Consider the following 13,392-nt stretch of genomic DNA (forward strand, 5'->3'; position numbering starts at 1 on the left):
AACTTGTTCTGTGTTGCTGCTGGGCCAACAGTGAACAGGCTCTGCCTGACAGGGCTGCTCTGATGTGACAAATGTGGCAGCTGGCTTCCTGCAGGAGCCAAGATCACTTTATGCTGTATGATGCAGATTACCAGGGAGAATTTCTCTGTGTAAAGTAACAAAACATGACTATCCTAGAGCAAGCTGCTTGATGAAGCCTTTCTCATCGGAATGCACGATACTGGAAAAGCAAGCTGCTGAACTTTTTGCCATCTGCTAGAAGGAAAAGCGCAGTTACGGTAGGCTATGGCAGTTAGCGTATGCTTTTGGCTGTTTCATGCTATTCCCCAGGAGCTGGAGGAAATCTCACCTGCAACCGTTTCACTGCTGCTGTATGTTTATAGCGCAGCAAGGATTTAACAAAGACGCTGTCATTAAAGCACTAAAATACTCCCCAAAGCAAGCTCCACTTGCACAAGAGCTGCAGGAAAGCTGAGCCATTTTGGCTCCCAACAGTTGGTGGGTGTACTAGTGCTGCTGTTTTGGGGGGGGGGGGAGGGTAGTGTGCATGGCTCAAGGTTTGTTAGGATCAACTGCCCCTACAATTCACGTCTTAGGTGCACAGCCTGTGGCAGTTTAAAAAAAAAAAAAACAACCAACCACACCAACAGCAACAGAGAAAAACCCAACTCTGAACTGCTTTATAAATAAAAGACCCAACTCATGGTTAGATAACCTACTTCCTTTAAAGTTACTATATAAGCGCAAACTCCAAGCATGAACTCATAATAAAGTTGACGGCTGATGCCAGGGGATGGGACAAACGTTGTAGAAAATGTACGGTGCCTTCAGTGAGCAAGTGTCAAAAGGGGGGGGGGGGTCATATAAGGTACGCTTAGTAATAGCATATGAAATAAAGCAAAAACAAACCTTTACCCCTCCCCCAATCACTTTCTAGTACCAAATCAGTGAAAGCAGGATGGCCTGCCCTGATCACTAATTAACTAGGCAGTAATGGCAGTAGCTACCCTAGCCACACACCCTGCAGCCACCCACTGAAAAGGCCCAACTATTCACAGGCCTCACGGCAACTCTGCTACCAAAGGGCCGCCTCCACCCCCAGACAACCCCCACAACACACACAGCCAGGCATGTCCCCACCCCAGGGGAAATGCTGCTGTAATTTGTCAGCCCTAGTAGAGACACAGCATTAAAAGGCTGCAAGATGGTTAGGGAAAAACAAACAAACAAAACCACACCTAACAACCAAACCAACATCCCCCCCCCCCCCCCCCCCCCCCCCCAAAAAAAACCCTATCCACCAACCCAACCCCCCCCTCCCACCACAAGCAGGTGCAGGCTTTTGCCTGGCCAGCCAGCTCGCCCAATGGTGCCGGTACTTTTGATACACAGCAGGCTCGATACTAAAAAAGCCTTTCACAAACCGCTGCTGACACAGCCTTGCTATGCAAAGTAAGTGGCTGGTCAAAAGCTAAGGCGGGGGGGGAAGATGTGACATCTCATCAACCTAATTTAAAATTTGCATTGCTTTCAAGATTGTGGTTTTGTTTTTTTTGTTTTTGTTTTTTTTTTTTTTAACCTATGCTGTATTGCCTATGTAAAAGCTATTCTCCTCAGGAAGGCATGGCCTTCCCTACTGCCTAATAGGCCCTTTCCCTATAAACTGCCAGTTTGAACCTGTTCTTTCTGCCAGATTGGCTCAACACAGTTAACTGTAATTGTAGCCATTAAAAGTGAATTTTTATTCCCCTTCTTGTTGATATAGGACACCTACATTTCAAGGTCAGAGACACACAAAAATACTAATAAAATATAAAGCAGAGCGAGCAAGAGACACGCACATTTAAGGACAAGAACCTTTAAGGCTGTGTCTGCACAAACACTTGCACTAACACACACCAGTTTTACAGCTCTGAGCACTGGCACTTCTGGGTTTCTGTTCCCAGTCTGGCCAAGGGTGGCTGGCTGGCACGGGCCCAGGCACGACCCTCAGCATGTGCGGTGAGCTGTGTCAAGAGCAAAGAAAAAGGCCCAGCACAGCAGAGTCTGCTCCTTTGCAGGTAGTAACTCTGGGTCCAGCCTCGGCCAGGGGCACCGACAGAACTTGCTGCCACCGCAGAACTGCCACGATGGGGCAGGTTTAACAGAGCGGCATCAACTCCCACGGCTCCCTGCGCTACCTGGGCCGGAGGGATGTGGCCTCCCCCGGGGTGAGGCAGTGATCCGCCCCTGCAGCACACACTGATACAGGCGAAGGCTGTCCTCGCCCGACTCCTGCTCGCTTGCTATAAGCAACAAAAGGCATTGTGCTATCTTAGCCCTTAAAAGCCCCTGATTTTGTGCAACCAGTTTTCCCAGGCCAGGGTGAACAACTTCAGCTTACTTAAAAACTACGGCAAACCTCTTCCTCCTCAATTAGCTTTTATTGGATTGTTGAAGATCCACGCAGACTGTACCGGTGAGGCTCAGACATCAGAAGCAGCACACTACATATATTGTATAATGTTCAGAACCAGGTGCTGGTATGTTCTCGTTATATATAATTATCTTGATGTGGGTCAGCTGCCACCCAGCTCCCAGTAAAACCAGTTAAGAGCTAGCATATCTGTGGGTACACAGAAAGGATCCTTCTCTCCAAGAACCTCACCCTCGGGACCATGGCAGTGCTGGACAAGAAGCACCAGAAAGAAGGGCCACCTGTTACCCCACTCACAAGACATCCCATACAGGGTTTTGCAGAAGAACCAAGACCAAGGATTTCAGCACTACCAAGACAGACACTTGGGGTGCCCCCACCTTATGAGGCCCCAGCTGGAGAGAGCTTGAAGAACCCCACTCTAAAAGCACCAGGTCCTTTTCCAAGGGGATCCGGGACTTGGGAGGTACTTGCACTGAGTGTCCAGATGGGTATTCCAAAGCAGTCTGTATTTTAGGAAATAGAGTTACTCTCTCTCCCAGGGTCCGAGTATAGTGTAAACCACAGAAAAGGGAGCTGTGCCTGTACAGAACACCTCAACAAGCCTCACATTTGACCTAGGGCAAGGTCAGCTTCTCTGAGCCAAGCACACCTCTGGTCTCTTTACAGGACCCAAAGGTGGCAGAGGACAAACCACACCAGGAACTGATCTGAAACCAACCAAATGCATTTCACAGATGCCACCCAAACACCCTTCAAATGATGTCAACATTCAGGTGTGCTCGCTTCTTCCCAGGGATGAAACAGGATTAAATTTAACATCAGTACTCTCCTTACAGATCCCAGGAACCATCTACCTGCTTTATAGTATGTGGCTATGCCTCCTCTAGCTCCTGTTCAGGGACAAATAACAATAATGCTCAGGAAGTAATAACGGGTGAATAGCTGTGACCTTCTGGCTCTGACCCTATAAACTGCTTCACCGAGGAGGAGCTGAGAGCTGCTTCAGTTCCATGAAGTTTTGCTTCAGTCACACATGCTCTCTGCAAAACTTGCATTAATGAAGTTGGCCGCTCCCTTCTGGGTGCTTCCACACCTTACCGCAAAGTTTCAGGACTTACTTAATACAGCAGGCAGTAACAAAATCCAGTCTAATGCCCTGGCTGAGCACAAATGATTATCATCTGAACAATGTGTGCCCTAAGAGCATGGAGAAGCTGGGCAAAATTAAAAACAAACCAAAACAAAACCAAGGGAAGAAAATTGAGTGAGGCAGCCAGTCTTCCAAGGCAGACCAAAAGATCTTGGTAATAACGCAGGACCCAGCACAGGCACAAAGTGTCCTAAAGATTTCAAGTGTAAGAATTACAGACACCTCCTGCTCAGAAAACAAAGCAAAAACCAGTGCTGATGAGAGGTGCCACCTGAGCAGCTTTGGAGTCAGAGCTTTTGTCTACAGGACAGACCAAGGTACATCGTGAACAGGACCAGCGTATCATACAAGCAGCATTACAGCTTGCCTCAAAGAAAACTCCAGCACTGAAAGGGTACCTCAACGTTCACGGTCTATTCCCCTTGTTCTCTTGGGCTGGCAGTTTTCGATAAGAGACGCTGTTAGTATCATTCGTGGCAGAAGCAAGGGGGCTGACGGGGAGACATACTAGCAGGAAATACGCTGAGAAACGTTCACGGTCTATTCCCCTTGTTCCCTTGGGCTGGCAGTTTCCGATAAGAGACCCTGTTAGTATCATTCGCGGCAGAAGCAAGGGGGCTGACGGAGAGACATACTAGTAGGAAATACGCTGAGATCACAGATTCACTTCTCATCCATCACCAGAAAGATGACGGCAATTTCAGTCCTTCCTCATCTCTGCTGAACCAAAATTGGCAGGCGGGAGATGGAAGGCTTTTTCATCCCTGTATTCATTTAGAGCCTGTCAGTCATCTCAGTGCCTTTCATGCAGCTGGACAGACACTCACCAGTACCCTCTCCCCAAAACCACCACAAAACTGTGTCTCCTTGGTTCAGCATAGGTATCTAGGCACATGATCCAGAGAGTCTTTGCTGACCTAAAGTTTCAGCATCAGTACACTCTCCCTAAACACTTAGGTCTTACAATTTTTTACAGGTTTTCTCAGTCTGAGGTCACTAGGAGGAACCAAAAATCCCTCTTTTCCCATTAACCTTGGTTTGTACATCAGCACGAACCTGCCAACTCTGTTAGCAAGCCCACTTGCTAACACCTAAAATGCATCTCAGCTACAGTTCACTCAGCTGACTCACATGACTAAATCATTAGATTAACACATGGAAAACCCATGGATTCATACCATCCTTGCAGCCACAAGCTGTCCAGAAATAAAAATGGTTGTCAAAGAAGAGGGTCTACTTACTCACTCTATTATTTGTTCTGAAAATAAAGAATTATTCTCCCACGTGAACCTGAAAAGGGTTTAGTCCCAGGCAGTTTGTTCAAAAAAAAAAAAAAAAAAAAGGAAAGTTAGTCACTCCTGCCTGTCTCTCAAGCGTCACGCACTGTAAGAAATAAAGCCGGTCAGGCTGCCCAAGGCAGAACAATTCGTACACTTGCACTTCAACTGTCCAAGTTAATTTAAGTATAACTGGGACAAAACCCCTTATGCACCAAAAAACCCCAACTTTTCAATGGAAGGTTTTATTAAAGAAACACTACAGGATAAGAGAGTGCATTCTGCTTTTATGCTACATGCTGTTAACACAGTCACCTCAAACACTGCATATGGTTGTGCTCAACTACAAAAATACAGTGAAAGAGAAGGGCAAGGGAAGCTATTTGGAAATTTTACCATAAAATAAAAGATTAGAGAAATCTGAATTCCAAACAGGATGTAAATGAGAGGGCAAGACAATAATTCCTTACAGCACAATCAAAACACCAAGAAAGCAAGTTTTATGCTATTTACTCTGTAACACTACAAGAAAAGTCAGTGAACCCAAAACCTTACTTAAAATAACAAAGTGTTGTTTTTACGTCATACATAACTACTGTGCTGACTCAGACCACTGATTTCTGAAGTATAGATACTTCTAGATTTAATAAGAAGGTACAGGTTCACTGAATCTCCCCACTCCACGGCATAAGCCAACTGCTCAGTAGCTCGGGCTGAACATATTCGCCCAGGACTCTCCCACCAGGAGCTCTGCTCCTCCTTTAGCAACATCTTTGGTCACCATCAGAAGAGATTGCTGGCCTAGTAGAGCCACTGGAATGAAATAAAGCAAAAGGTCCTGGCTCCCATCACATGTGAAAAACTACAACATGACAGCGAGTACTGCTTTCCCAAGGATCCCAAGCAGCTCACTGAGTCACCAGGCTCACTGCCTCTGCACTTCACGCTTATCTTGAGGGACACTTGCCTGCCTCAAAATCGGGAGCTCCTGTGGAGCTCTTGTATGATGCCCTTGAACCAGTCAGCTTAGGTACAGACAAGACGCTAGGCACACCACCACAGATGTTGATGCAAGCTGCAAACATGTCCTGAACACTGGATAAAAACACTGAAAAGGGCCCCTGCTACTAGCACCTGAAATATCTAAGGAAAGCCTGCTTTGGATGCGTTCATACAAGCCACAGGCATTTAGGCATTATGGGGGCTCCTTGCCAATACCGAGCTAAGGCTCTCCAGCCTACTCAGAGAGCACCGAAAGTCAGGGTCCTCACGAGCTACCAGATGATGGCCAATAGAGCAGGAAGTGGTCGCAAAGAGAGAACAAGAACGTGTTTCCACCCACATCATGGATTGCAAGCAAGGATGGAAGCAACAAGCAAATAAATGAAGTAGAAGGCAGCCAGCATTTAAAGCTCTTCCTGAGTAACCAAGATCTGCAGGGTACTATTTGGCCAGGGGACCCAACAGGCTACACCTGGCAGCAGGGTGAAAATTATGACAGGTAAGACGGTAACAAAATATCCTGGAAAAAAACAACCAACCAAAAGCACCACCTGGTCCACAAGTAGTGGCCTTGCATGCACCATCACAAGCCCCTGTGTAGACTGTGGCTCCCTGGTCTGATAGGAAACATCCCACCAAACTAATGGCATAAATTCCCCCAGCGCAGCGCTCAAAGTACCTTCTGAGCAATGTCACTGAATCTAGAAAGCTCCATTCCCCTGTGGAACGGGTCAGTATGAAAAGGCCAAGAGTTCATTTCAAGTCTCAGCAGCCCTCTGTCATTTCAACGCTCCTGCTGTGTGCTAAACCATGTACCGTCATGACAGGACTAGAATCCTGACACCTGAGTGACCAAGTTCCTATGGAATAGCTGGACTAAGGCAGCTACCAGAGACAGCCCACAGTTCCTGGTTTGTGGCTGGATAGTCTCGGCACACTGTCTCTCCCCAGCAGAACAGCAGTAACTATCACTGACACCAACGCAGAAGCCAACTTGCCCACTTAGCAACTCTGGCCACTGAAGAGAATTGCCTCTTGCTCAGAGACTTGCCTGCGTATCTCAGTATATCTCAGCGTACTTGTAGATTTATCATTCCTGCCTAAATGCCAATGTACTCAGGGTCAAAGAGGAAGAGGGAGAATCCAGCTCTTAATGAAACCAAAAGATGCTCGGTGACTTCGAGGAGACCTAGACTACAGCCAACACCCTTTCAGGTGACCACTGCCATCTTTTTCTGTGTTTGCACAGCTGCTAGCACAAGATCATCACAGCCAGTGTCTAAGCTCTCGGTATTATCACAACACAAAACCAATACTGGTATGACACTACACTTTGAATAATTAGTTATTAGTACTTATGAAAGAAAAAGTGTTTTCTAGAACTTGATAAACTCTAAACTCAAGATATCCCATGGTGTTAGCATCCAGGAGAGATAGGAAATCTTGTTCACAGTCTTCTATCCATATTAAAATGTTTGGCTTTGGGTTTTGCCTCCCATGTTCCACATGTATTTCAACACGTGTATGCAGATAGCTGACTTAAATTCTCCTCTTAATTACTGCTAGTTCACAGTAGTCAGTCAATAAGGTTGCCCTGATGAGGGAAGGGGTAAACCCTACACAGAAAGTATCGATATAGCTAATCTTTTGCCTATTTGACCTCTGAGAGAGAGGTGGGAGGTGCAACTGGCTGAGGTCAATAATAGGAATCCCAGCAAAAATATATTTGCATCCCACAGCAGCGTGTGCTACAGGACAACAGTGCTTCCCTTACCCCCCAAAAAGCTGCAGGACCCCTTGCTCAAGAAACGAAAGGAGATTCTGAGCTTCTACGTGACTCTGCAACTACAGTGTCCCCTTACTACTTTTGCTGTATAAGCTATTCCCCTGGGCTTTTTTCTCTTCTTTGCTGTAGTCTGCTCAACGTGCAGCTGAGTTGCAGCTAAACTGTTGCTATGATTCTGCTGGAGGAATTGGGGTAATGGAAAGAGGACCTGGTTCAAAGTGAGAACATGTCGAGGGAAAGAAAGAAGGCAGCAGCCTCAAAGACACAAACTGGGCCTCAGATGAGTTATCAGGAAGTGTCATGCCTTCCCTCTGCCTTGACCTCCCCTCCACAAAATTACCTTGCTCAGCGCAACGTGAACACGTGCCAAAAGCCAAGCCCTGTTTATCACGCAGGTTACCTTCAGGATCAGGTGAAACTTAAAGAGCTTTGGGAGCTGCTTGGTTCACACTTGTTAACTTCTTCTCTCTGGCACTTATAAACCTCAGACTTGGCAGAACAAGGGGCAATTGGACCTCGGATCTTACCCAGAAGTGGAAGCACAAGAGCTGAACTATTTCACAACTCTGTTTAAACAAGTTTCTAGTTTAGTTTGCTTGTCTGGCCCACAAGTATAATAATTATACAACCTATGTTCAAAATTAGGCTGCAAGTGACCTAATAATACCATAATTTTTTTTTTAAAAGGAATCACCAACATATGTTCAAAATCCATCCCTCTATTATTGCTATTTTTAATTTTAATTTCTCTTCAGATAGGCCTAGGCAAAAAGATTACTTAATTCTCAGTACAAGTATATATACAGCATCAGGAAACATTGTGAGACAGAATTCCAGTGCTGGCTAACATCCTCTGATATGCAAAAACACCACCAAATAAGATGAAGTTTTCCTACACTCCAGATTCTTTCCAACCTGTTCCCACAGCTGTTCGATAAAAAGTCTCAGAAAGTTAAAATGGAGAAGCACTTGGATCATAATAACCATTATCTGACAGATCTCTCTAGAAATCATTTTGTATCAGGAGAGACTGAAGTTTCCAACTGACAGACAAAAATAGCTACTGCTTTGATGAAAACTTGCAAAAAACCCCGCCAAAAACCAACCTCACCCAAACCCTCCAACTCTTTATTTCTTTTCACTGGAGATGATTAAAAGCATCTTACCCTGGATTATGCAGCTCAGTATGGGCCTCTAATAAAAGACTTCATTGCAAAATTGCCGTATGACTGAGTGAAACAATGGCTTCTTTATTAATATTTTAAAGACTCCTGAGGGAAATGCTGTACAGCTGAAATGCCCTCAGTGAAAGGTTCATTGCCATGCTATGCACTTCTGCTGTGTAATGTTTTACAAGCTGCGTTGCCCTGTGAATGGGGAGAGTTAGTTCTCAGCTGGTAGAGGCAGCTTGCATAATACCAGACAAGTTAATCGGTAACAAGCAATGCAGGAGACCTTTGTTCCGAGTGTGACATACACAAATTCCACACTAAGCACATTGACGCTTCTGAGAGTTACTCATTGACATGCTTTATTAAATTGCTTGGACTATACCTTGATGCACCAAAAAGATTAGTTTAACAGAGCTGCATCCCTCTGATGCCCTCCATCCTAAACTGTTGCACTATAACCTCAACCCACAGATCAGCTCACTACTGGTACAAAGGCATTTCTAGGGTGGATGATAGCAAGCACGTTGCAGCACGCCCATGTGTCGAGTCAATGGCAGCGGGCAGGCAAGGAAGCAGCAAACAGAAAAACGCAAGCTGGCAGCCAGCAGAGTGCTTCTGTAACAGGACTCTGATCTTATGGAAATGGTTATGGGAAGCATTCGCCGTGTCCCCTCGCTGCAAGGTGAGTGCCCCCCGTCCACTCTGAACAGCTTGCTAAAACACCACCCTCCCCCTAGCCTCCCTGAATAAAGGCAAAGGGAAAGGAGTCATAAGGCGTGCTTCTCCTGGCACTATTTGGAATGCCAGACCAAGGACAGCTGGCTTCTAGCAAGTGGAAGACACGCTGCACCAAAAGCCCAGGAGCAGCACGGCTCTTAACACTTGTCAGAGCATTTAGTTAATACCAAGTCTGAGGAAAACGATGCCGGTTTTCATTGCCCACAGCACTTGTCCGGACAAAATACATCTGCTGAACTGGCCCATCCTGTCACTGCTTATCTTACGACATCACCTCCCACCTCCCCAAGGCTGGATCCAACCAGCTGAACTTCCAGTGCCAGAACTTGTGCGAGTCTCTGTCCGTCAGACCACCATCGCTGATCTGTACAGCTAGATGATATTACTCGTTTGCTTAAATGCCTTAGAAACAGTAAGCCGGTCTCACTGGTGCGAGGCTGAGCAAGGCAAAGAACAGCTTCCAGCAGTACGTTGCACTGTCTGCCAGTCCCCAGCCTCACTCCCGAACACCACTGCACAGCTGAAATTCAAAGTAGTGATAGGGAAAAAAACAACCATCATGACAGCTCTCAGAAGACAAACAAATCCCACTCTTCTTTGATAACAGCAAAATCATCTCCCTTCAATAGGTTATTTTCATGTCTGTGGATGCCACAAATAGCTCTGAGGCAAGGGAGAAGGCCAGCAAATGATACTCGAGGAGGTCCTTGCTACTGCCTGGCTGGAAAGCTGCCTGCGACACTGAAAACTGACACATTTCCCTCCATGGTCCCAATGCCCAAGGCAGAGCCTGACAGCACCCAGCAGCCATGCGGAGGCATGCACGCAGCACCCTGGGAAGTCAGTGGAAAGAGCACCCATGGGGAGGCAAGACTGAGGAGGCAGTTGGCACACGAAAACTGGCCCAACAGCCCACCCCCCTCTGCAGTTTCTCACATAGCCTACCAAACACGCAAAGGCACTTGTAAGCACACTCCGGCAACAGCTGTGACATTATTGTCCACTAGAAGAATTAGTCACCTAATAACAGCATCTTCCTTGGGAACAGAGAGAAGGTTATTTCACCCAGAACTCAATTTTTACCCATCTCACAGCAAATCCTTCTTCATGCATATCTTACTAAGAGCAGCATCCTCTCCCTCTATGTATAAGTACACACACACATATATACATATGACTATTAAGCATTTTTTAATTATGCAAACAAATCCCATGAGACTGACTGATTGCCCACACCCTGGCATAGGAACATAAAGCTAGTGTGGATGGCTCAGACACAGCAGGCTGCACCTCAGTGGAGAGACCTTTCAGGTTACCCCAGATGTGTGCAGTCTATCATCCCTGGAGTATTTTGCTGCAGTACAAATGCCCTTATGGAACTGCTCACAAAGAAAAACACCTTGACCCGCACAGTATGAGCAACAATTTACAGGCAGAGCGTGCCAAAACCCAGAAATACTGGTTTTGTTGTAACTGCAGGTCTAGGCTACCAGTTTTTTTTATGGTTGCAGATTATGTGGATTCCTGCATAATCTGAAAGGTACTCAGCCACTTGAGACCCAATGAACTGAGATGTGTGTACAGCACCACCTCCTGTGGAAAGTTTTACTCACTGTACTTCCAGTGATGTGAATAAGGCCTTCACTGACTGATTTTTAATTTGCCTTCACTTCTTTAAGGAGGCACATAAACCATGAAGTCTGGAAGCCACAATACTTTGTATCAAGTGCTTCAATTAAAACTAGTCCAGGAATGACTAATTTCAAGGAAACTTGTTTTGCCTAGAGAATGATGATTCATCAGATCCAACGGTTTGCAAGCTTCTATTTCAACAAGATATTTATCAGAAATGTTCCTCAGGTCAAAGACAGTGAGCTGAGAAACAGAATCGTCTTTCACCATGTGTACATGAAAGACACAAATGCAAAACCGTCTCTAGTCTGTTAAATAGAGCACTTACTTGACATATAAAACACGCATGTTCCAGTCCTTGCTCTACCTGACTCAGAGGGAACATGAATGCAGGTGAGTACTGTAATTGTTTGCTTGCTCCAAATAGTATCTGCTTTATATAAAATAAATAAATAAAAAAAACCTGATGAGAGGTAGAGCGGTACCTGCCTTGGATGTGGGAAACAAATGCAAACCCCTGCTCTGAATGAGTGTCCTATGTAACATCAGAGGGTCAGAAAAATTAAGAAACTCCTGGTTTAGCCTTCACTCATGAAACCACATAATCTCATAAATACTCCATCACTATCAGACTGCCTTCCCTACTTCCTCCTTCCTTTCCTCTCCCCATTAAAATGGGAAACTGATGGCAAGGCTGAGGAAACAGACTGTTCTGAGCTATTTGTGTTTACTGATAAAAGGACACACAAGTCTATGAAGTAAATAAATAAATGTCTGACCCAGTAAGTCAAAGAGCTCATCCAAGAAGCTTCAGGGCAATATTCACCCTCCTCCTGTATCACTAAACTAGGAATAAAAGAAGCAGGTACAGCTTTACAACTGAAAATACACTGATTTTTCCATTGTGACCAGCTGCATTTTAGGCTCAACTGCATCTCCCCTCCTCTCTTGAGCCAAAGTGAGTTATTCATTAATTCTGGTATGTTTTAGTCACTGCCTAAAACATGAAGTAGTTTGTAGAACAAAGACAGGAGTTAAGGGTCAAACTGGTGGGAGCAAGTGCTGGTATTTGCTTTTGGGGTTTGTTTGTTTCTTTGTTTGAGGGTTTTTTAAGATTAAAAGTGAACTTTCCTTTTCCCAGGTCCATGGAAAAGATGTCTAGCAAAAAAACATTGAAAAACTGCTGTACTACATTAATTAAATATAGTGTTCTAAAACTAGGTGCACAAGCTGACCCTTATTTAGTTAATTAGTCCTTGCTGTTCCTGAGACAGTGTTGTTCTCTCTCCTTTCCTCCGAGTACTCCTTGGTCATGATTTTTGGGAGAAAGGTCACTACCTTGCCCTTCCTAGTGACGGTCAACTAAGTGTGAACCACCAATGTCACCTAGAGTTTGGCTATTAACTTCAGCAAGCATTTGATCTAGCCCTCAATTACCTATCTCATCTCCTGTAAGAAGTCTCCATTTGCAGACAATCAGACAGCAGCTGCCATTGCAAACACTTTTCAAATTTCAGTTAGATCTTAAACTGTGGGTGACGAAAACTGCAGAGAAGGGTGGAGAAACCTTAAAATAAGCAGTATCTGGCACTAAGGTTACCTAACTGAGTCCTCAGGAAAGCACCAGTGTGTTCCCTTCTACACAGGAACATGCCTTTATTGTGCTTTCATAAATACCGTGCATTTAAGGCCCATGATAGGATAGTAGGTCAACCAGGTATCTCCCCTTTCCATCTCCGTTTGGTTCTGGAAGTTCAAAAGTCACAAAACCGATTAACACACAGACCAGCCTATTCAGCTTCCCATTCACAAGGTGGCAACAGCAGCAGTCCCTTTGACCATCTTGCCTCCAAGGTCCTTTGGGCACTGCTGACCCTGCAGATGTGCACACAGAACATGCGACCACAACAGAGTCAGGACTGTGGCAGGGACCTCTAATAAGCTGCTTTAGCATTAACAGCATAAGTACTCCACACGCCAGCCAAACAGACAGCTAAGGCTTTCTTTGTACAAACCCACTGGGCTCAATTCAAGCTCAGAGATACTGGGACTTCCACTCTGCAGCCCTCAGACCTGTAAGGAGGGAAATGGGAACCTCTGGAAAAGGATGATTCAGCCATCAAACATGGTCAAGGTTGTACAGAAGCTCTGAATCAAAGGCAATAAACATCTTTATTCATGGTGTATCAGACCCGCTCTGCCTGCTTTTGGGCTGT

The 13,392-nt window shown here is 45.5% G+C and overlaps 1 protein-coding gene across 3 annotated transcripts in view; it reads right to left on the reverse strand.

Moving 5' to 3' along the window:
• NME7 (NME/NM23 family member 7) overlaps positions 1 to 13,392 on the reverse strand; it is a 92,547-nt gene that overhangs the window by 704 nt on the left and 78,451 nt on the right. The gene's annotated exons all lie outside the window — the stretch shown is intronic.

This window comes from Harpia harpyja, chromosome 8, assembly GCF_026419915.1.
Source record: "Harpia harpyja isolate bHarHar1 chromosome 8, bHarHar1 primary haplotype, whole genome shotgun sequence".
Taxonomy (NCBI): domain Eukaryota; kingdom Metazoa; phylum Chordata; class Aves; order Accipitriformes; family Accipitridae; genus Harpia; species Harpia harpyja.